We start from the raw sequence: 25,398 nt of genomic DNA on the forward strand, positions 1-25,398 counted from the left end.
TTCTTCAAATTTTCTGCCTCCTTTTCTCTCCCTTCTTCTGGGACTCCTATAATATGAATGTTATATATATATATATATATATATATGTTTGATGGAGTCATTGAGTTAAGGGTATTCTTTTGCATAATTCTCTTCTCTTGTTCAGCTTGATTTCTTTTCATTACTTTGCCTTCTAGGTTACTAATTCATTCCTCTGCTTCTCCCATCCTGCTGTTCACTCCATCAAGTGTCTTTCTCCCCTCATTCACTGTACACTTCTCCTCTACTATGTTATTCTTTATCTCTGTGTTAAGGGTCTCACTCATGTCTTCCACTATTTTCTCAAGTCCAGTGATTATGCTTGTGATAATTGCTTTAAATTCCCTATCAGTCATGTTACATATATTTGTTTAGATCTGTGGCCTTGTCCTTGTCCTGTTCTTTCATTGGGATAAATTTTTGTGTTTTCATTTTGTCTGCTTCCCTGTGTCTGTTTCTCTGTGTTAAGTCAGCTGTGTCTTCTGTGCTTAAAAGTAGTGACTTTGTGAAGAAGAGGTCCTGGAGTGCCCTGTAGTACTGTGTTGTTCACAAGAACCTGGCACTTCAGGAGAGTATCTTATATGTGTTGCTTACACCCTGTTGTTATCTTAGTCATTTTTCTTTCAGTGTAGTCCTCTGCATTGACTCTACCTGTTGTGGGCTGTGCTTGCTTTCTGTGATGTTAGTGGGACCCAGGCAGCTCAGTTCTGAGGGGGCATGCCCACCAGGAATCTTGGAAGCAGGGTGGCAGTGTTAACCAAATTTGCTTTTGGCCACAAGTCAGAAGGGCTTCTGAAGGGCTGTGGTGGCTGGGGTCTGCACGCCAGTGTGGCTGGGGGCATGAGGCTGGGTGCAGCACACTATGACATGACAGTGGCTGGGGTTCTATGACTGGGTGCTGTGCATGACAGCATCTGGGGGCACATGACTGGGTGTAGTGCAGTGGATCTGTCTCATGGTGGCAGTTGTGTACTTGGCAGCTGGATATGGCACATGTGTGGCTTTAACAAATTTGCCCTGAGCCCAGGGCCAAGGCTAGCAAACTTGGAGTGGGTGAGTTCTCAGCAGAACTGTGGGTATGGCACAGTGCTAGTGGTTTAGGGAGCAAGTGTCTGTGTAACCCCACCTCCTGCAGGTGTCTGTGTTTATGCTGGGGGGCAGGGAAGGAAAATGGCACCTGCTAACTCCTTTTTTGGAGAAGTCCCCCAACACGCTCTAATATCATTATGAACATACCTGTCTCCCATTTGCCCCCAGCTTGTCTAAACTGCCTTTTTTTTTTTTTAATGCAGGCTGCTGTCTCTTTAAGGTCAGAGACCCAGCTATTAATTGCCTTTTCAGTTTGCCCAGTGATGAATCAGTTGACTTTTAAAGCTCCAAGTTCCAAGTCCTACTTGTTTTACAAACATGGAATTCAGCCCCTCTTGTTTTTAATGCCAAACATCATAGGGGTTAGTCTTTGCCGTGTGAGCTCCCCAGTGTGAGGGCCCATTTCTCTGCCGTGTGTGTGTGTGTGTGTGTGTGTGTGTGTGTGTGTGTGTGTGTGTGTGTGTGTGTGTGTGTGTGTGTGTGTGTGTGTGTGTGTGTGTGTGTGTGTGTGTGTGTGTGTGTGTGTGTGTGTGTGTGTGTGTGTGTGTGTGTGTGTGTGTGTCCCTCTGCCTTTCTGACCTTCCTAACCTTTCAGATGCAGCTTCTTCTCTATATTTAGTTGTGAAGTTTGTTCTGCCAGTCTTCAGATCACTCTCTGGTTTATTGATTTGGATGTGGATGATATCTAGTTGAAAATACGGGATGGGGAGATTTCAGGGCCCTCCTACTCCAGTATCTTTCCAAACCCCACACAAAATACCTGAGAACCTTTGTTTTAAATGCAGTCATCCCAGAAAACAAACCTTGTACAAATATCTGCCTTCAATTTTGTTAGATTGTAGAACAGGGTCTATTAAAAATTTCTATAAAAATAATCTAAAATACAATTTATTTTCCAGGAGTAAAATCTTCTGGGGAAGGAATAAAATATAGAGAGAATTTTATGATAGCCAGCTGGAAAATTTCCTCTGAAAAGGACTAAGTACAATTTATAAAAGGAAACACACTTTTAGAGTCCCTGCTCTGAGATTTTGTGAGAATTTAACATATAATCACAATTGAACTTTGAACAATTTTACTAGTTACATAGTATCGTTTCATTTTTTTCCCCATTTAAGGAACATGAGGGTCTGAGTTAAATAACGTCTGTGAATTGAGTTCATAAAAATAGTGTTAGGATTCTGTTTCCAATATTCATTGTTAATTGTACTTGACCAAAGGCAATTCCAAGGGGAAGACACTGAAAAAGGAAGTAAAAGAACAATAGGAAAAATTAATCTACTTCATCATTTTGCTCTGTATGTGGAATGGTCACAGTGACAGGTCAGTGGGGTTTTGGTGGCCTCTAGCAAACTTGTCAACATTTTAGACAATTTAGGGGAAAATAAAACTTTTTTTTTATTCTTGAGTTTTGGTCTTCATAATTGTTTTCTACCAATATTCCTTCCGACAATGAACAGAAGAAAAATTAAAACAACTATCCACATAAGTAAAGCAATAACCATATTGTGACATTTTAGTAATTATAGAAACCTCTAATATTGAACTTAATCTTTCTGTAGTATTTATAGTGAGGACTCTATTTTTCTAACTCTCCCACCCCTTCGCTCCCAGGAAACAATTTGAAACAATTTTTCTTGTTATTTCAACATACTTAGTCTTTAACTTGGCTCCTCCTACCAAACCTGACCTAAAAGTTTGGTTTTTAGACTTTTTATCTTTCTACCTGTTTCCTATGACCATAACCTCCCAACTCATGTCTTCAATTATTTACATGATGACTGTTTATAAATTATAACTTTAGCTTGAATCCATATCCTTAGTTTCAGAAACTCCAATGCAAAATGAATACATAAACATGGCTTGTTTCAGGTAACTGAAGTATATTATCTCTCAGCATGACCTCCTTGCTGTTTCTAATGTTATTCATCTTATGTAAATTGGAAACTTGGGATTATCTTTCTTTTCCTTAATATTCTGTCTACCAAATGGGACTCACATTCTGTTCATTTGCCTCAAAAATGTCTTTAGAATCCTCCTGTATGTACTTCTGTTATTTGTTCATTCCCTATGAAGTAGCATCTGCCAACTAACAGCTTTGTGTCAGACACTAAGAAAAAGAATAAGCCAAACAAAATAAGAGAAACAACAAAATTAAAAATCAGGTATCCTCATCCCAATAATTTTATATGAGATGGAGGTTCACTGTTAAATAATTTAAAATGGGGTAACTGGGTGATGGGTATTAAGGAGGGCATGTGATGTGATGAGCACTGGGTATTATACTCAACTAATGAATCATTGAACACTACATCAAAAACTAATGATGTACTACTGTATGTTGGCTAATTGAACTTAATAAAATGAACTATTAAGTGCTAAAGCCTGTGCCTCTCTCAGGTAGACTAGGTTATGCAGTGGTAATAAACACCAGCATCTCAGGTTGGAAACATTGAAGATGATCACCCCACCTTAGGAATTAGGGGAACTGTCAAATAATGCAATGTATCTTAGTCTTCCACCCAGAAAGAACACCTGTAACTTGTGTTCACATTTTTTGGTCAAAGCAAAACACCTTAGTTTCTTAACTTGATGGGGATAAAGAGGTATACCTGGAAAGAGGAAATTTCAGTGAACAACACTAATGATTACCCAGCCAGTGTTTGAGTGTATGTCAGACTGATTCCACAGCTCATGGTTTTTAGATATTATGTTACCTCTCTGTTGTTTAAAAACCCTCCACATACCTTATATCCTCAGTCCTTTCTATACAGTCCTGCCGAAGTGCTTCCTTAAAGAACTTAATGTCTGCATCCATTTTCTTAAACTCTACATAAATCCTTATGTTTAAAAAATGATTTCCATTCTACCTGGTATGTTGCAATTGATTATTTAGAATCTGACCCCAGCTGGTCCCTCTATTCTGATGTTCTATTTATAACATCTGAATCACAAAAAAAAGTCTTTTTACTTTGAGATCTATTATAGGTTGATTGAGAACATGGACACTGGAACTGGATTGCTGAGTTCAAAATCTTGTTATGCCACTTGGTAATTCTGTGACTTGGAGCAAGTTACCTAAATTTTTGTGCTTTAAACTTCTAATTTTTAAAATTGGAATAATTAGAGTACTATCTTAGAGGTGGTGAGTATTAGATGAATCAATACATATAAACACAGAACAGTACCTGGTACAGAGTAGCCACTAAATATTATTAAATTATGTTACTCCATTTTATGCCTCCATATCAGTATACATATTATAAATTACTCTTCCCTGGCAACCTGGAAGACTGCTACCTTTTAAAAGTTATTCAATTATTGCTTCTTGTTTTAAAGAATTTTATAATGTTTTCTGTGGAGAACTCTTAAAATTTTCAATACTTATTAATTCACATATCAGTCAACAAATACTAAATTAGGTTGTATTGTCAGAACTGTGTATGGTATCATGGGAACTTAAAAGGAGAAATATGATACTTGCTCTGTTTGTTTTCATTTTATTTGGGGGATGATATCAACAAAATAATTCTAAAACTTTGCAGTACCAGTTGCAAGTAAGAGTTCAGAGAAAGACAAAGCAATATGGTCTAAAGTGGATAGTAGGGAGAAAGACACATTCTTCCCAATGAGTTGAGGGCTATGAAGGAATATGCCTTGGTTGTCTCATGATGTCTCATCACACTATCTTATATAATGGTTCCTGCCACCCATATTGTGTGTCCAATAACTATTTCTTGAGTGAATGAATGAATGAATTCCCAGATCACAGAGAAAGTAGACCATAAGTTGGCAATAAGGATTAGGATTTGGATGGGATATTTACCTACCATGGCATGTAATTAATTCAGAAAACTTTATTCCCTTATTAATCAGGATGAAAAGTATGCATTTAATATATACATATATATCTAGATTTTATTTGACAAAGAGAGACATAGCAAGAGAGGGAACACAAGCAGGGGGTGTGGGAGAGGGAGAAGCTGGCTTCTTGGCCAAGCAGAGAGCCTGATGTAGGGCTTGATCTCAGGACTCTGGAATCATGACCTGAGCCGAAGGCAAATGTTTAATGACTGAGCCACCAAGGCGCTCCAATATTCTTTAATATTAAAACAAAAAGGAATATATGTGGAAATGGGGGAAATGTACCATGTACACAAATGTTAACATATTTATTAAAATTACATTTGAAAAGTATTTCAAAATTGAGGTTCTCAAATTTTGAGTTGACAAAATTAGGAAGATAGGATTGTTTCTTGCTATTTTTTTTAAATTTTACTTTATTATTAATCACCATACATTACATCATTAGTTTCTGATGTGTTCCATGATTCATTGTTTGTGTATAACACCCAGTGCTCCACTCAATACATGCCCTCTTTAATACGCATCACCAGGCTAACCCATCCCCCCACCCCCCTCCCCTTTAGAACCCTCAGTTTGTTTCTCAGAGTCCATAGTGTCTCATGGTTCATCTCCCCCTCTGATAAATCCATTTTATCTCTTTGTAGCAAGTCATTTGAACACATGCTTGAGACCATTAGCTCAAAGACATAAACTCTATTGCTGTAGATTTGTAAGGTAACATCTGGGTATACTTTGTGCAGGAGGAGAGTATGGTGACAACTCTTAGTTTATTCTGATTTGGAAACATCTAATTCTGGGTAGTTTTTTTTTTGTTTTTTGGTTTTTTTTACCTACTAATTTGTATCCATTCACCCTCTTGTCCAAATTGCTTTTCCTGAATAGCTGAGAAATTACTCTGTATCTCATTTATAGTTTGCTTCTACTCTTAATCGGGGTTATTGTATTTTTTCAAATTGTTCTTGATCATTGAAGGGCTGTGTCAATTTTTTTATCTTTCATTAAAAACTCCTACCAGAAACGAATTCTAGGCTCAGTTCAACATAGACTATGGTGCACACACTTACCGAGTTTTCACAGAAAGAACTTCTCTTTTATTTTTTATTTTAATTTTTAATTTTTATTTTTGTGTGGAGGCTTCTTGTACCTCTTCTCAAGGCATGCTGGCTTTGCATCCTCTCCTGCAATACATCTCTGAGCCTCTGGTAGACTGAAAATAACAGGCTAGTGTTCAAGTCTTACCTCTGCTATCCACTAGCTTTGAGATCCTTAGAAGTTCTCTTACCTTATCTAGGCCTAATTTTTCTTATATGTCAAATAAGAATAATGTTGACTTCACATGATGTTATGAGGATTATACAATAGGAGAGACTTTTTAAAAGGGTACCAATATTCAGAAATTATAACCCTTCTGTGAATAATCAAGATTCAGCAAAGTATTATATATATATTTTGATACAGTCACAGTAGCTACAATAAGGCACTTCTCTTTTCTATCTTTTATGTAAAACCTCCTTAATTAAATGAGGAAGTAGAAAACAGCTAAGCATGGACAATAATTAGAATTGTAGAATCAATTATCATCAAGGTTTTCTCAGAAAACTTACCTAGTGGTCTTTTAAAAATATTTTTGTATTTAATAAGTGGGGCATGAACTTTTTCTTTTTTAATAGCAGTAAGTTATTCTAGTCTGAGGCCAGTGATTTTATCATCTGTGGATTAAGATCAATGTCTCCAGATAGTCAGCTTGACTCAGCCCTTCTTCTTTGCCTCCTTTATTGACTTTCCTCTTTCTTTCATCTCCTCTTCCCAGGCCTTTGTTTATGGGAGTCTGTACAGATTGGTTTCCCTCAAGACTTACATGGCTTTACATGGAGACTGCTCCTCACAGATTTGTTCCCGGCATCTGTACTGGCTCTCTAAACTCAAATTTCACAGATTCACAAGTAGGACCCCATGAGAACACTGCAGAAGACCATTTTCATATTTTACGGGCAGAGATAATCAAAGCTTTCTTTTTGAGAGCCAGATTAACTCAAACTATATAAACCTGTTAGTGGGAGGGACGCCTGGGTGGCTCAGTCATTAAGTGTCTGCCTTCGGCTCAAGTCATGATCCCAGGGTCCTGGGATCAAGCCCCTCATTGGGCTCTCTGCTCTGTGGGGAGCCTGCTTCTCCCTCTCCCACTCCCCCTGCTTGTGTTCCCTCTCTCACTGTGTGTCTCTCTGTCAAATAAATAAATAAAACCTTAAAAAAAACTGTTAGTGGGAAACTAAAAATGTCAAAGAAAGGTAACTTATTAAAAAAAAAAGAAAAAGCGCTCGAAGAAAGCCTAGGGTTCTAAGATATAACACCTACCTTCTTCCCCAGCTGCTTTTCCTAACTATTAATATACATCCATAATGTGAGTGGGGTCAACCTGTGTACATGTGCAGGAGTAATGTAAGACACATGAACATCTGTTAAAAAAATTTCTGACAATTTATTTTGCTGAACATATCAAAGTTGTATTATAAACTAGTTGTACACTAGACTAATTCAATGATTTTCTTCTAGGTAAGGACCTTTTCTGGGACAAGATTTTGCAAGATAAACATTGCCTGAGTAATTATTGCGAGAAAAGATGTTGATTAAATATTTCTAGACTCTGATAGTCAGAAGGGTGGATGGGATAATTGGTTTCCCTGAACAAATTTTAATCTTAATGAAGTACATCAGACATTCTTCTTTTTCATTGAGTAAGCATGGCCTAGATTTCTTAAACCCTGTACCTGGTGGGTTATTTTATTTCAGAAAAACTTGAAGCACAGAACAAAGGAAAGTAACATCTAAAATGCTTTATGAACAAAATTAAAAGGACCTCTTTGAGGGCCACATTTTCTTTGTGTACCAGGTTTCTAGTGTCCACTAGATATAAAAAAACACCAATGGACCCAAATAATGCTGGGCCTGAAACTAATAGAAAATGATAAGTAGTTGTAATTTACTTTACATTAAAACAAAACCAGTTATTCGAAGTACATGAGTGACAATACCACCTAAATAAGAAATCTGAACTGTATGTTCCTAAGGCACTGAAGTCTTAGGATTCCTAATCATAAATGTAGGTTATGTAAATGAATAGATACAATTGATTTGAAAATTAGAAATCAGTTTTATGTCAGTGGGAGTACTAGAATAATTTCCAGCCATCTTTCATTAAATTAAATTTTCTGGGCATTATCCTAAACTCATTGATTTGCTTTGGGAACTCTACATAAATACTGCAAAGTTATATTTCAGCCCAAGCACTGTTCTACCTGCACAAAATCTGAATAGGCAGAAGCCAAATGAATAAAGTTTTTATTATAAAGCTAATCTTGATTCATGTCACAACTTTTCCAAGAAACCTCATATACTATGTTGGTTTTTTTTTCTTTTATTTTTTGGCATCAAAATACTTGGTGCGAGTTTTCTTTTATTTTTGTGAATAGGTGTATATATGATCACCTATGTGGTTTTCATTCTAAAACTTATTTTTACCTTTTAACCCCCTTCATTCATTTCTCCCATCCCATACCCCCCCCACCTCTGGCAATCACAGAAATTACATCAGATAATTTAAACCTTTTACCTGCCAAGAAAAGGGTAGCAATTACATTAAGCAATGAGTTTCTATCCCAGATCAAATTTGGGATAAATTTTTTTCCCATAACCATAATTTATACATTTTCTGTTAAATATTCCAGAAATACTAAGAACAAGTTTTATTGCCTAGGGTTTCAAGATTAGAAAAATATAAGGAAAAAATGAACATTAATATTTTAACTTTAAAATGGTTAATATAAAGATATATAGAAGCAATACAGACCAAAGGAAACAGCCTCACTGGATCTTCTTCCTTTTGGGGAAATTGCTTCCCTGGCTCTTTTTACAAATTCGGTTTGCCAGGTTGCAGCAACCAAAACTTTAGTCATCAATCTTAGTAAAAATGATTTCTACTTCTAGGGTTATTTCTCATTTGAAAATCACAACCTATATTATGAACAGTCAGTGAAACTCCAAGGATAAGGAGACATATTTATTTCATTTGTCTAATGGACCATCATTGTTTACCAGATTTCTGTTCATAAACCTAGTTACTTTTCTTAGTAAAACCCAAGCAACACACATTTTTCTAGGCCTCTGCATCCTAAGAAAATACCGTTGAGGAGATAAAGGTGTAACTAAGATCCGTTTGGAGCTCTAGGGAGAGCCCTTTGGAGCTCTCCAGGGAAACTGATACAACTCAGCCCTTCTCTGCCCACTGCCTGTGAACCTGACTTCCAATTGTGAGTGGATATTAACACTCCTCAGAAGGTCTGGGTGCTGATCTCTCTACCTTGCCAGTTTGTGGCTTTAGCTCAAGAAATGTTATCAACTATTTTGTTATCTTTTCACTAAAAAAGCTCCTCGACGAATCTATATCATGGCCACTTCTTTTTCTCACATGTTTTTTTTTTTTTTTAAATGTTCTCAACTGTCATATCTTCATCATGGCAACAATTTTTCTGGGTTGCAGCCAGAGGTAAAAAATCTTCCTCCTCCCCAGCTTTTGGGCCGTGTTCTTTCCCAGGTCAGAAAGCAGTTCTGTTCTATACCAAGTCTCACAATTCCGCATACCCTACACTCACCCAAACACATACATTTATCCTCCCTTAAATTTCTTGTCATAGGGGCAAGAAAAAACTTGTCTTTTCTCCACTTTTCATAAAACAAAGATTTCTGTGCATAGACGTAGATAAAAATAGATCATATGTATATATAACATGGAGAAAGCTTTTTTTATACAACCACCATCTGTGTCCTGGTTCAACTGGCCTAAAATTTTACTGCTGAACATTCATGTATGTAAAGTGCCCTAAGTAATCCTTTTCTTTACTGTTTTTTTTGGTGGGGGGGAATATGTAGTGGATGGATATGAAAATGCCCTCTATACCCACTTATATCCTCTGATCTCCCAGGTATGGAAGAATTTTTGGGCCAGGCAGTAAGGGACCAGGTGGATCCAAAGACCCTCTTGGTTTATAAAAGAAGCTCCCAAAATCTCACCTTCTATAGTTGTAGGTCACTGCAAGCAAACCACCAAATTCACATTGCCTCTTTGAAGTATTGGAAGAAAGCCACTGTATATAAAAGCATAAACTCAGCCTTAGTAGAAATACACTTAAAATTCAGTGGATATGTCCCTTTTTAGGAATTACCAGGTTGGCATCAGAAAAATACTTGATAAAATATTGTCCAATGAATAAAATGAGAAAAATGCATGTATCTGTGTCAAGTTCGTATCATAATCATTCCATATGGTATTTTAAAGAGAAATGGATCCTTAAAAATGGAGTGTCCTTGCTTGAATAACTGTAGAGTAGGTATGGGTGTGCATGTTTGGACAATTCTGTATAATGAAGTAAGGAAGCAATTGCAGTTTGGAAAATGAGAAAGTGAATGAAGACTGAAAAATATTGGGCGGACCTGCATGTGGTATAACAGAATGAGATAATCCTATTGACAGTCTTCTGGAGACTACCAGGTTTTGGACCTAAACTTCTATTTTAAGAAGTTTTTCCATGGTGCGTGTGATGTAAACATCTTGCAAACTTACTGCAGTATCTTTAATGAAATTTTCATAGATCACTGACAATTTGGATTATTTCTGGGTGATATGAGCATGCACTGATTTGTTAGATTTGTACATAATGGGGAAAAGGAGTGCCCACTTAGAGATACATTATTATGTGGGAAATGAATTGATAGAAATTTACATTGTATCTTTTATTTACCATATGCATTTGAACAATTGCCTAAACCTCATCTTTTGTTTCTAACCAAATCAAAGATGTGTTAGAAACATCTTAAAATTTATTTCTAAGTACAGGCACACCTTGTTTTATTGTGCTTCACTTTATTGCACTTTCACAGGTGCTGCATTTTTTTCAATTTTCAAATTTCAATTTTGTAGCAAACCCTGCTGTTAGCAAGTCTCACTGCCATTTTTCCTGCAGCATTTGCTTACTTCATCTGTTTTACATTTTGTTCTTGCAATATTCCATACAGTTTCATTATATTTGTTACAGAGATCTGTGATGAGTGATCTTTAATATTACTATTGTAATGGTAACACAGATATAATTCTCTTGGCCATAAACCATGACCATGGAAGAGGAACTTAATTGATAAATGTTGGGTATGTTCTGGCTGCTTCACCAACTGGCTGTTCCCTTGTCTGTCTCTCTCCTTCCTCAGACCTCTCTATTCCCTGAGACCTGACGATATTGAAATTAGGCCACTTACTAAATGTACAATGGCCTCTAAGTGTTCAAATGGCAGGAAGGATCACATATGTCTTGCTTTAAATCAAAAGTTAGAAATGATTAAGCATAGTAAAGAAGGCATGCCAAAAGCTGAGATAGGCAAAAACCTAGACCCCTTGTACCAAATAGCCAAGTTGTGAATACAAAGACAAGTTCTTGAAGGAAATTAAAAGTACTACTTCAAAGAACACATGAATGATAAGAAAGTGAAACAGCCTTATTACTGAAATAGAGAAAGTTTCGGTGCCTTGGATAGAAGATCAAACCAGTCACAACATCCCCTTAAGTCAAAGCCCAATCCAGAGCAAGGCCCTAACTCTCTTGAATTCTGTGAAGGCTGAGAGAGATGAGAAAGTTATAGAAGAAAAGTTTGAAGCTGGTAGAGGTTGGTTCATGAGGTTTAAGGAAAGAAGCCCTCTCCATAACATAAGAGGGCAAGGTGGAGCAGCAAGTGCTGATGTGGAAGTTGCAGCAAGCAAGTTATCCAGATCTAGCCAAGAGAATTAAGTGGCTACATGAAACATATTTTCAGTGTAGATAAAACAGCCTTATATTGGAAGAAAGTGCCACCTAGGACTTTCATAGAGAAGAGAAGTCAATGCCTGGCTTCAAAGGACAGGCTGACTGTCTGGATAGGGTTGAATGCAGCTGGTGACCTTAAGCGGAAGCCAGTGTTTATTTAACATATTGAAAATCTAAGGACTCTTAAAAATTATACCAGATATACTTTCCCTGTGGTCTATGAATGGAACACTGAAGTACCTCTGTTTACAACACAGTTGACTCAGAGCTCTGATGGAGATGCACAATGAGATTAATGTTGTTTCTGTGCCTGCTAACCAACGTCCATTCTGCAGCCTATGGATTAAGGAGTAATTTCTACTTTCCAAGTCTTCCTGTTTAAGAACTACACTTGGTAAGGCTATACCTGTCACAGATAGTGATTCCTCTGATAGATCTGGGCAAAATAAACTGAAAGTCTTCTGGAAAGGACTTCCCATTCTAGATGTCATTAAGAACATTTGTGATTCTTGGAAGAGGTCAAAATATCAACACTAACAGGAATCTGGAAGAAGTTGATTCCAACCCTCATGGAGGAATTTGAGGGGTTCAAGAATTCTGTGGAGGTAGTAACGGATGTAGAAATAGCAATAGATAGAATTGGAAGTGGAGCATGAAGATGTGCCTGAATTACTGCACTCTCATGATAAAACATGAATGGACCAGTCATTGTTTCCTACGGATGAACAAGGAAAGTGTTTTGTTGTTGTGTTGTTGTTTTAAAAGATTTTACTTAACAGAGCCAGAGAGCACAAGCAGGGGGAGCCAGAAGTGAGAGAAGGAGAAGTAGACTCCCCACTAAGCAGGGAGCCTGATGCAGGGCTTGATCCCAAGACCCCAGGATCATGACCTGAGCCAAAGGCAGATGCTTAACCGACTGAGCCATCCATATGCCATGGAAAGTGTTGTTTTGTTTTTCTTTTTGAGGTGAAACATACTCTTGGTGAAGATGTGAAGATTGTTGAAATGACAACAAAAGATTTAGAATATTACACTTAGTTGATGAAAGAGTGGCAGGGCTTCAGAGGATTGATCCCAGCTTTGAAAGAAGTTCTTCTGTGGGTAAAATGCTCTAAAACAGCATTGCATGCTGCAGGGAAATTGTTCCTAAAAGAGTCAATGAATGTAACAAACTTCATTGTTTTATTTTAAGAAATCGCCCTAGTCACCCCCACCTTCAGCAACCACCACCCTGGTCAGTCAGCAACTATCAATGTCTAGTCAAGACCCTCCACCAGTAAGAAGATGGACTCATTGAAAGCTCAAATGATGGTTAGGATTTTTAGAGCAAGAGTATTTTTTTTTTAAATCAAGGCATTGTCTTAAGCATAATGCTATTGCACATTTAATAGATGATAGTGTAGTATTAACATAATTTTTATATGCACTGGAAAACCATCCAATTCATTGGACTTGCCTTATTCCAATATTTGCTTTATTGCAGTCATCTAGAACAGAATCTGTAATATCTCTGATGTATGCCTGTTTTTAATCTCTTGAGCTAACTTTTCCATAAATTATTCATGGTACAAGCAGTTACCAAAATAAATTTAAAAATGGTATCCTTTTTAATAAATTTGCAACAACTTGTTTTACTAGAAAGTAACAATATTTTACTAATATTTTTTGATAATTTTTTTATTAGGCAAAGAGACAGGATATATTTAGGAAAAAGGCCAATTACATTAAAATTGTGAACAAAAATACACATGTGCCTGAATATAGAACTTACAGTGTAAATTATATATATATATATATATATGCCTTGAGAGTGTTGCCCAAGGTCACATAGCTTAGCCAGACTCTATATGATTCTGGACAAATTGGAAAAGTTATTTTCTCTGGATACCTACAAGTTGAGTGTTGGCTAGATTTCAGCCCCTACACCCCTTCAAGGGCTGGAATTTTTATACATGACAAACATTGCTCACTTTTAGTTGGCTGTCATGGTCTTCTGAGACCCCTGCTAGGCTTACTCTTTGCCAAAGAGAAGGTGAAGTCTATTTATAACTAAGTATCTTGGGCACATGCACAGAAGCCAAATTAATTTTGTGCTTTTATCTCTGAACAGTAGTCAGTGTTTCTTAAAAACTTTACAGAGTCAAAGCTAATTTTATAGTGAGCAGTAAGTGCCTCAAAAAAATCATTCATGGTAAACAATACAGTGTATGATTTGGAGAATTTCATAATGACTTAGAGGAATTTTCTGAAATAGCTTCTGGGCAAATGTGGTTTGCCTAGCAATCAAAGTCTTGCCCTCCTGTAGTAGCTAAGTTATGTAAGCAAGGCGTAATACTCTAGGTCATCACTCTCTGAACTACCATGAAAATGGACAGATTGAGTTATTTTGGAAGATTTCACCTTTTTGGTATAAGTGGATAGAAATTTATGTTCACAAATGGGAAGTTTGTATAAGCATTTTCCTTCAATAATCCAGTCTGAATATATATATATATATTAAATGTATGATATTTAACATAAACTTAACATAAAGTGATGTTAGCTTTAGATATACAATTGTTTAATGATTCAACAATTCTTATTTTTCAGTGTTTATCAAAATTAAAATTACTTATTCCCCTTTATTTCACATATCCCACCACCCACCTTCCCTCTGGTAACTGACTCTTCTCTGAATTTGTTTATTTGTTTTGTTTCTTAAATTCCACATATGAATGAGAGCATATGGTATTTGTCTTTCTCTGACATTTCACTTAGCATTATACCCTCCAGGTCCATCCATGTAGTTGGGTTGATTTTGTTGGGTCTCTCTCTAACTGGATCTGGATGTCTCTTTACTTCCCCAGGTTAGGGAATTTCCTTCAAATAAATATTCTGCTTCTTTTTATCTTCCCCTTCTGCCATTCCTCTAATGGGAATGTTGTTATCCTTGATGATGTTGCAGAGTTCCCTTAACCTATTCTCATTTTTTCCCCTTTTGCTCTTCAGCTCGGTTGCTTTCCAGTCTCTTTCAGCTCACTAATACATTCTTTTGCTTTCTCTAACCTGATATTGATTTCCTTTAGTGTTTTTTTTTTATTTCAGTAACTTAGTTTTTCACATCTGAAGGACTTTTTTTCCTCTTTGTTGAAGGTCTCACTGAGATGCTCCACTCTTTTCTCAAATCCAGTATCGATGATGATTTGAATTCTTTGAGGCATTTTGTTTATGCCTATTTCATTTAGCTCTTTTGCTTTGGTTTTGTCTGTTCCTTCGTTTGGGACATATTCTTCTGTCTCTTCATTTTGTCTAACTTTCTGTGTTTGTTTCTATGTATTAGGGAAGTCAGTTATGTCTCTTGATTTTGAAAGTAGTGGCCTTACGGAGAAGAGGTCTCATGGTGCTTTGTATTGCAATGTTCCTTGTTCACCAGAACCAGTCACTTCAAAAATGTCTCTACTATGGGTTGTGTGTGCCCTACTATTGCGAATGAGTCTTCTTTGTCTTCAGTCCAGTTAGCTGCAGTGGTCTACTTTACCTGTTATGGTTTAGTGTACTATTAAGAGGACCATCTAGGGCCATCACAGGCTTGTAGTTGGATGGTGTCAGCAGTCAGACCACAGGCCTGCCTTCAGCCAGTTTGCTGAGGCTGTAGTTGTATGAAACTGTAGGGTGCTCTTCCTGACTTGTCCCCTGAGAGGCTTTCTATGGTGAGCAGGGCTAGCAGTCAGGCTAGATGCCTGCCAGGACTGCAGATGCATTGATAGGCAGGACTCTCTCTCTGCAACACCAGTTACAGGCTTTTGTTTGGGGGACTAGGGGTATACTGGTGTGTGTGGTTATCTTCCCCTCTCCCCAGGCAGGAGTCACTTAGTACAGTGCTGGTTCCTGCTATGGCAACTTGTAGGATGAGAACTGCTTTGGAGGGGCAGGTTGGGTGGTGTGGATTTGGAGAATAATGTAGGAGCAGAGCACACAGTGTTAGCAAGGTAGGTGGGAGTGTTCATACTGTTTCCTGCAGGTCTAGGGGTGGGAATGGTACCTGCTGGCTCTTTATTATTAGAGAAGTCTCCTAAAGATCCCTGCCCTTTTAGCAGATGTTCTGAGATTAGTAAATAAGTCTCCTTTAATATAACCCTGACTTTTTTTATTTTTATTTTTTTTTTAAAGATTTTATTTATTTGAGAGAATGAGAGACAGCACGAGAGGGAAGAGGGTCAGAGGGAGAGCAGACTCCCTGCTGAGCAGGGAGCCCGATGTAGAACTCGATCCCGGGACTCTAGGATCATGACCTGAGCCGAAGGCAGTCGCTTAACCAACTGAGCCACCCAGGCGCCCTTTTTTTTTTTTTTTTAAACTGATGCTTCTATGCTGTATCTTGGTGGGGTTGTTTTTTATGCTCTCTCTTTAAGGGTGTGGACTCAGTTTCCTATTCCTCTCCTGTCTGGCTCTCCCAGAGCTGAGTCCATTAATTTTTTTAGAGTACCTGGACTTAAGCCCCACTGGTTATAAATCCCATGAAGTTAAGCCCCAGTGTTTTTCAAAACCAAATGTTTTTTATTTTATTTTGTTATGTTCTATTAATCACCACACATTACATCATTTGTTTTTGATGTAGTGTTCCATGATTCATTGTTTGCATATAACACCCAGTGCTCCATTCAATATGTGCCCTCTTTAATACCCATCACCAGGCTAACCCATCCCCCCACCACCCTCCCCTCTAGAACCCTCAGTTTGTTTCTCAGAGTCCATAGTCTCCCATGGTTTGTCTCCCCCTCTGATTACCCCCCCCTTCATTTTTCCCTTCCTGCTATCTTCTTTTTTTTTTTTAAACATAATGTTTGTTTCAGAGGTACAGGTCTGTGATTCAACAGTCTTACACAATTCACAGCGTTCACCATAGCACATACCCTCCCCAATGTCTATCACCCAGCCACCCCATCCCTCCCACCCCCCCCACCACTCCAGCAACCCTCAGTTTGTTTCCTGAGATTGAGAATTCCTCATATCAGTGAGATCATATGATACATGTCTTTCTCTGATTAACTTATTTCGCTCAACATAATACCCTCCAGTTCCATCCACGTCATTGCAAATGGCAAGATTTCATTCCTTTTGATGGCTGCATAATATCCCTGTGTGTGTGTGTGTGTGTGTGTGTGTGTATAGCACATCTTCTTTATCCATTCATCTGTCAGTGGACATCTTGGCTCTTTCCATAGTTTGGCTATTGTGGACATTGCTGCTATAAACATTGGGATGCATGTACCCCTTTGGATCCCTACATTTGTATCTTTGGGGTAAATACCCAGTAGTGTACTTGCTGGGTTGTACAGTAGCTCTATTTTCAACTTTTTGAGGAACCTCCATACTATTTTGAGAGTGGCTGCACCAGCTTGCATTCCCACCAACAGTGTAGGAGGGTTCCCCTTTCTCCACATCCCCACCAACATAGGTTTCCTGACTTATTAATTTTAGCCATTCTGACTGGTGTGAGTTGGTATTTCATTGAAGTTTTGATTTGGATTTCTCTGGCCAGATGTTATGTGTACTGTCTTTCTAATGTAGGTCCTTCATGTTTGGGGTGCCAGGTGTGGCTCCTGCTTTTCTCTCTTCTTCATACTCCTGATGTCTCCCCCCGCATTTATGGTTAGTCTTGCTAGGACCATGTTTCCGTGTCTGTTGCTCATTTTAATACATTTTCCTCTCTATGATTAACTGTGAAATGTCTGTCCTGCCAGTCTTCAGGTTGTTTTCTAGGGGTGGGTGCACTGATGTGTCTGTGGGACAAGGTGAACTTACGATCTTCCTACTCTTTCATCTTTCCAGGAGTCCTCTAGAGAGGGTTCAATTTAAAACCATGTGATCAAAGGAGACCTCACTGATAAGGTCCTGTTTGAGCCAAGAAATAAATGAGGAGAAACGGTAAGTTCCAAGAACATCTTGGGATAGAACATTCAGACAGAGGAAAAAAAAAAGGATCAAGCTGAGAACCTCCCACTATAATTTCTGTTTATACTGAATATCTTTCAACTTCCAAATGTTTGAGGCACTCCTATTACTTTGTTCCCTTAAATTTAACATCCCTCTCCATACTAATTTTTATCTAGTGTCTTTTTTTACTTCAGGACTCAAACTCCATTTTCTGAGAGATAAATAACTTGAGTGATTCCAAAGGCCTATTTCATCCCATCCATATTTACTTAAAATGTACTGTGTAACTTCCTTCACAATTTTTCTTACCCTCTCAGTTACCTGTTAATTGCCTATCTGCCTTGCTAGACTGCTGGAGGGTGAAGCCTGTGTTTCTCATTCAATATTCCCTCTCCACTGCCTTGCAGATTCAGGTACCTATGGTAATTCAGTATTTACTGCATGAATGAATATGTAGAAGAGTAAAGGCCCCTGATTATAATCTTGAAATTTAAGTTATGTGACCTTGGACTAGAGGGAAAAAATCCATGTATTTCCTTAACCTCAGGTTTATAATTTGAAGTTGGGGCAAGAAAATGTTAATTTTGATTTGAAAATAAAATGAGGGGAAGAAACGAAAAAGAGGAGAGGGAGAAGAGAGGAAAACTAGGAAGTCACTATGAAAACTTTCAAGAATTAGCAAATATAATGTGCTATTGCTTGGAATGTGGAAAGGAACCAACAGTTAACATTATTAGTAGTCAGGGATTCACTAAGTGTAGGAAGTTATTTATTCCAGATCAATATCTGTTTATTTTATCAGAAAACCTGGAAATACTAATAATAAACCCAGTTCTCTGGAAAGATGGAGGAAAGACTGCATAAAATTTAGAATTTAGTAATATTTACAAATACACTAGTCCAGTGGGAAGTTTCACAAGGAGATTCCTTGAAAAAAAAAAAAAAATCAGTGGGAAACCAAGAGCTGCTGAAGGGGTCCACTCCATCTTTCTAGTTTTCCAAAATGCATCCATAATTAAATCCATGCTCTCCTTTATAATTTTTGTACAAAAGAAATTATCCAGGTTTGTGAAACCTGATCCCATTCTGCATTTATTTGTTTGTCTAATTGAAAAATGTTTTTGAAAGTGTTTTAAAAATTGTTCTCAGAAACATGAATATTTTAAATAGACATTTTTCACCTTAAAGGTTAAGGAAACTTGGACAAATGCTGTATGTATTGAATAGGGGAGTAACTGAATTAGACTTTAGGTACCTTTTGACATAGTCTTCTCTTTTTTAAAAGTAGGCCTAAATTCCCTTCAACCTGTTTCCTATATTATACCTCATACACACTTGCATTGTTCAAATTGCGAGATAGCCCATCAATATCTGATGAGATGGAGAAATCTTACCAGTATCCTATCCTTTCCTATTCTTTCCATTAATATTTGGTAAAGGTCTGCAGTCTACTTGACTTTCTTGGAAAGAATAATGTTTCATCTCAGGGCTTAAATTATAAAAATATATCAAACCATGAAGACTTAAAACTATAACATTTGGATAACCTCCATCGTGGGTTATATAATAACTAAATAAATACTTTAAATAAATACTTTAAATTTGTAGAAAGCTTTACCAAGTAATTTTACTTAGGTTATTTTGTTTGACCACCAAAATGATGAAGACATTTAACAAACTTGAAGACCAAAGCTTAGAGAATTTAAAGAAGATGCTAGTGCATGCTACTACACAACAAAACTTGGATGTAAATCAAAGCTTCTTTCACTCAAGTTTAATTAACAAAATCCCTATTCCAATACATTCTGTTCACCTCTGTATTTGGCAAAGTCCTCCTCATCTCTGTATTTCTGTGCTTCATGTCCTTTTCTTTCCATTTTTTTTACTTACACACATACCACTAGTGGCTGAGTAGAAGTTAAAGGGAAGTACTATAATACAAGATAATCCTGCCTTCAAGAAGCTCGTGTTTGCGTAAAGATGTGTTTTGGTCGGTAGCAATCCAAAGAGACAAGAATTAGACACTTTGCCTTCCTTTTTCTAAAATGTCTTGATCTCAGTCAAAACATAGAAAAGTCATTAACTTTGCATATCAGAGCGAAGCATCAATCCACTAAGCCCAGAATTCCTAGACTTCAAATTTGGGAAAACAAAGGTAGTTATTAGTGTATGACAGTATGGTGCCTGTCTCTCACTCAACCCCTTTGTGATCTCAGAGGGATGGGCAGAAATAGTGACCTGATATTCTCTAACAAGGTGATCTTTTCAGCCCCTTCCTACATTGAGGGACCTACCTCCCATTGCCTGATCCTGCAGATTTTTCACCATCTGGGTATTTAAATGGGTGGAGTACTAACTCCAGACTGAATTTGAAGAGTATTTAAGAGACAGTTGAGTTTTAACATTCCCCAGGAAATTTTTCCCACAGCTTTCACCAAGCCAATCACTCTTCCCTGCCCCCATTTCTTTACCAAAGGGGGTGTGATTATATTGACAAAACAGTAGACAAAAAGCAAGCTAAATAATTTATTTTGTGGAGACACACAAGGAAAAGAACTTTTAGCTTTTTTTTTCCACCACAGATTGTTTTTTATTTTTTATTTTTTTGCCCCACAAGGTCACTTTATTCGTACAAATAAGGACATCACAGGAAATAATATCCAAAGCCACTCTCCCAGAAGGGGCAAGCAGGCCCCTATTAGTAGGGTTTTGGATGAATATTCAGAGGGTGATTTTAATAGTATAATGAGGCTGCAGTAACTGTCAGGCACTTTCTGATTCATCTGCACAGGGGGTTGTTCTCAAATGTTTCTTCTCCCATTCCAGCAGTTCTTCCTTAGTTTCTTTTTTTTTCTTTAAATTTTTTATTGTTAATCACCATACATTACATCATTAGTTTTTCATGTAGTATTCCATGATTCATTGTTTGTGCATAACACCCAGTACTCCACGCAGAATGTGCCCTCTTTAATACCCATCACCAGACTAACCCATCCCCCCACCCCCCTCCCCTCTAGAACCTTCAGTTTGTTTTTCAGAGTCCATCATCTCTCATGGTTCGTCTCCCCCTCCGATTTACTCCCCTTCATTCTACCCCTCCTGCTATCTTTTTTTTAATCTTAGTAAATGTTGCCTTATTTGTTTCAGAGGTGCAGATCTATGATTCAACAGTCTTGCACAATTCACAGCGCTCACCATAGCACATACCCTCCCCAGTGTCCATCACCCAGCCACCGCATCCCTCCCAACCCCCACCACTACAGCAACCCTCGGTTTGTTTCCTGAGATTAAGAATTCCTCATATCAGTGAGGTCATATGATACATGTCTTTCTCTGGTTGACTTATTTCGCTCAGCATAACACCCTCCAGTTCCATCCATGTCGTTGCAAATGGCAAGATCTCATTCCTTTTGATGGCTGCATAATATTCCATTGTGTATATATACCACCTCTTTATCCATTCATCTGTCGATGGACATCTTGGCTCTTTCCACAGTTTGGCTATTGTGGACATTGCTGCTATAAACATTGGGGTGCATGTACCCCTTCAGATCCCTACATTTGTATCTTTGGGGTAAATACCCAGTAGTGCAATTGCTGGATCCTATGGTAGCTCTATTTTCAACTGTTTGAGGAACCTCCATACTGTTTTCCAGAGTGGTTGCACCAGCTTACATTCCCACCAACAGTGTAGGAGGGTTCCCCTTTCTCTGCATCTCCGCCAACATCTGTCATTTCCTGACTTGTTAATTTTAGCCATTCTGACTAGTGTGAGGTGGTATCTCATTGAGGTTTTGATTTGGATTTCCCTGATGCTGAGCGATGTTGAACACTTTTTCATGGGTCTGTTGGCCATTTGGATGTCTTCTTTGAAAAATGTCTGTTCATGTCTTCTGCCCATTTCTTGATTGGATTATTTGTTCTTTGGGTGTTGAGTTTGATAAATTCTTTATAGATTTTTGGACACTAGCCCTTTATCTGATATGTCATTTGGAAATATTTTCTCCCATTCTGTCGGTTGTCTTTTGGTTTTGTGGACTGTTTCTTTTGCTGTGCAAACCTTTTTTATCTTGATGAAGTCCCAATAGTTCATTTTTGCCCTTGTTTCCCTTGTCTTTGGCGATGTTTCTAGGAAGAAGTTGCTGCGGCTGAGGTCGAAGAGGTTGCTACCTGTGTTCTCCTTTAGGATTTTGATGGACTCCTGTCTCACATTGAGGTCTTTCAACCATTTTGAGTCTATTTTTGTGTGTGGTGTAAGGAAATGGTCCAGTTTCATTCTTCTGCCTGTGGCTGTCCAATATTCCCAAAACAATTTGTTGAAGAGACTTTTTTCCATTGGACATTCTTTCCTGCTTGGTCAAAGATGAGTTGACCATAGAGTTGAGGGTCCATTTCTGGGCTCTGTATTCTGTTCCATTGATCTATGTGTCTGTTTTTGTGCCAGTACCATACTGTCTTGATGATGACAGCTTTGTAATAGAGTTGAACTCCGGAATTGTGATGCTGCCAGCTTTGCTTTTCTTTTTCAATATTCCTCTGGCTATTTGGGGTCTCTTCTGCTTCCAAATTTTAGGATTGTTTGTTCCATTTCTTTGAAAAAAGTGGATGGTATTTTGATGGGGATTGCTCTAGGTAGCATTGACATCTTCACAATGTTTGTTCTTCCAATCCATGAGCATGGAACGTTTTTCCATTTCTTTGTGTCTTCCTCTATTTCTTTCATGAGTATTTTATAGTTTTCTGAGTACAGATCCTTTGTCTCTTTGGTTAGATTCATTCCTAAGTGTCTTATGGTTTTGGGTGCAATTTTCAATGGGATCGACTCCTTAATTTGTCTCTCTTCTGTCTTATTGGTGTATAGGAATGCCATTTCTGTGCATTGATTTTATAGCCTGCTACTTTACTGAATTCCAGTATGAGTTCTAGCAGTTTTAGGGTGGAGTCTTTTGGGTTTTCCACATTAAGTATCATATCATCTGCAAAGAGTGAGAGTTTGACTTCCTCTTTGCCCTTTTGGATGCCTTTGATTTCTTTTTGTTGTCTGATTGCTGTGGCTAGGACTTGTAATACTATGTTGAATAGCAGTGGTGATAGTGGACTTCCCTGCCGTGTTCCTGACCTTAGGGGGAAAGCTCTCAGCTTTTCCCCATTGAGAATGATATTTGCTGTAGGTTTTTCATAGATGGCTTTTATGATATTGAGGTATGTACCCTCTATCCCTAATTCTGAAGAGTTTTGATCAAGAAAGAATGCTGTACTTTGTCAAATGCTTTTTTTGCATCTATTGAGAGGATCATATGATTCTTGTTCTTTCTTTTGTTAATATATTGTATCACATTGATTTGCGAATGTTGAACCAACCTTGCAGCTCAGGGATTAATCCCATTTGGTCATGATGAATAATCCTTTTAATGTACTGTTGGATCCTATTGGCTAGTATTTTGGTGAGAATTTTTGCATCCATGGTCATCAAGGATATTGGTTTGTAATTCTCCTTTTTGATGGGGTCTTTGTCAGGTTTGGGGGTCGAGGTAATGGTGGCTTCATAAAATGAGTTTGGAAGTTTTCCTTCTATTTCTTAATTCTTTTTTTTTTAAAGATTTTTATTTATTTGAGAGAGAGAGAGAGAGAATGAGAGAGAAAGCACATGAGGTGGGGGGAGGGTCAGAGGGAGAAGCAGACTCCCTGGCGAGCAGGGAGCCCGATGCGGGACTCGATCCAGGGACTCCAGGATCATGACCTGAGCTGAAGGCAGTCGCTTAACCAACTGAGCCACCCAGGCACCCTCTATTTCTATTTTTTGGAACAGTTTCAGGAGAATAGGTATTAATTCTTCTTGAAACATTTGGTAGAATTCCCCTGGGAAGCCATCTGGCCCTGGGCTTTTGTTTGTTGGGAGATTTTTGATGACTGCTTCAATTTCCTTAGTGGTTATAGGTCTGTTCAGGTTTTCTATTTCTTCCTGGTTCAATTTTGGTAGTTGATACATCTCTAGGAATGCACCCATTTCTTCCAGGTTATCCAATTTGCTGGCATAGAGTTGCTCATAATACATTCTTATAATTGTTTGTATTTCTTTGGTGTTGGTTGTGATCTCTCCTCTTTCATTCATGATTTTGTTGATTTGGGTCATTTTTTCCTTTTTGATAAGTCTGGCCAGGGGTCTATCAATCTTGTTAATTCTTTCAAAGAACCGGCTCTGAGTTTCGTTGATCTGCTCTACTGTTCTTTTAGTTTCTAGTTCATTGATTTCTGCTCTGATCTTTATGATTTCTCTTCTCCTGCTGGCTTTATTTGCTGTTCTTTCTCCAGCTCCTTTAGGTAGGTTTAGTTTGTGTATTTGAGACCTTTCTTGTTTCTTGAGAAAGGCTTGTATTGCTATAGACTTTCCTCTTAGGACCGCCTTTGCTGCATCCTAAAGATTTTGAACAGTTGTGTTTTCATTTTCATTGGTTTCCATGAATTTTTTTAACTCTTCTTTAATTTCCTGGTTGACCTATTCATTCTTTAGTAGGATGCTCTTTAGCCTCCATGTATTTGAGTTCTTTCTGACTTTCCTCTTGTGATGGAGTTCTAGTTTCAAAGCATTGTGGTCTGAAAATATGCAGGGAATGATCCCAGTCTTTTGGTACCGGTTGAGGCCTGATGTGACCTAGGATGTGATCTATTCTGGAGAATGTTCCATGGGCACTAGAGACGAATGTGTATTCCGTTGCTTTGGGATGGAATGTTCTGAATATGTCTGTGAAGTCCATTTGGTCCAGTGTGTCATTTAAAGTCGTTATTTCCTTGTTGATCTTTTGCTTAGATGATCTGTCCATTTCAGTCAGGGGGGTGTTAAAGTCCCCCACTATTATTGTATTGTTGTCATTGTGTTTCTTTGCTTTTGTTATGAATTGTCTTATGTAATTGGCTGCTCCCTAGTTAAGGGCATAGATGCTTACAATTGTTAGATCTTCTTGTTGGATAGACCCTTTAAATAGGATATAGTGTCCTTCCTCATCTCCTATTACAGTCTTTGTTTTAAAATCTAGTTTGTCTGATATAAGGATTGCCACCCCAGCTGTCTTTTGGTGTCCATTAGCATGGTAAATGGTTTGCCCCCCCCCACTCTCAATGTGGGGGTGTCTTTGGGTCTAAAATGAGCCTTTTGCAGACAGCATATCGATGGGTCTTGTTTTTTAATCCAATCTGATAGCCTGTGTCTTTTGATTGGGGCATTTAGCCCATTTACATTCAGGGTCCCTCAGTGGACCCCACTTCTAAAAGTTCCGATTTTGTGCTCCGCTGCTCTATCACTTGCCGGAAGTGGCTGACGGAGGCCCCCTCCCCCACCGTCTATCCTCCCGAATATCACCTCAGATTCACTTCTCCGCACGTCCTACCTTCCAGAAAGTGGTCGCTTTTCTCTTCAGAGAGTTGTTGCTATTTTCTTCAATGTCCTGTTGAGTTCGTAGGTGTTCAGAATGGTTTGATCCCTATTCAGCTGAATTCCTGAGACCAGACGAAATCCAGGTCTCCTACTGCTCCACCCCCTCACCACAGATTGTTTTTTAAAGATAAGGTACAGTATATGGCCACACCCGTATTTCCTAATTTGTCATTCGCCTAGTTTCCTTTTTCCCACATGACCTCACTCAGTTCACTCTCATTAAGTAAA

Source organism: Zalophus californianus, chromosome 7 (genome assembly GCF_009762305.2).
Source record: "Zalophus californianus isolate mZalCal1 chromosome 7, mZalCal1.pri.v2, whole genome shotgun sequence".
Taxonomy (NCBI): Eukaryota; Metazoa; Chordata; class Mammalia; order Carnivora; family Otariidae; genus Zalophus; species Zalophus californianus.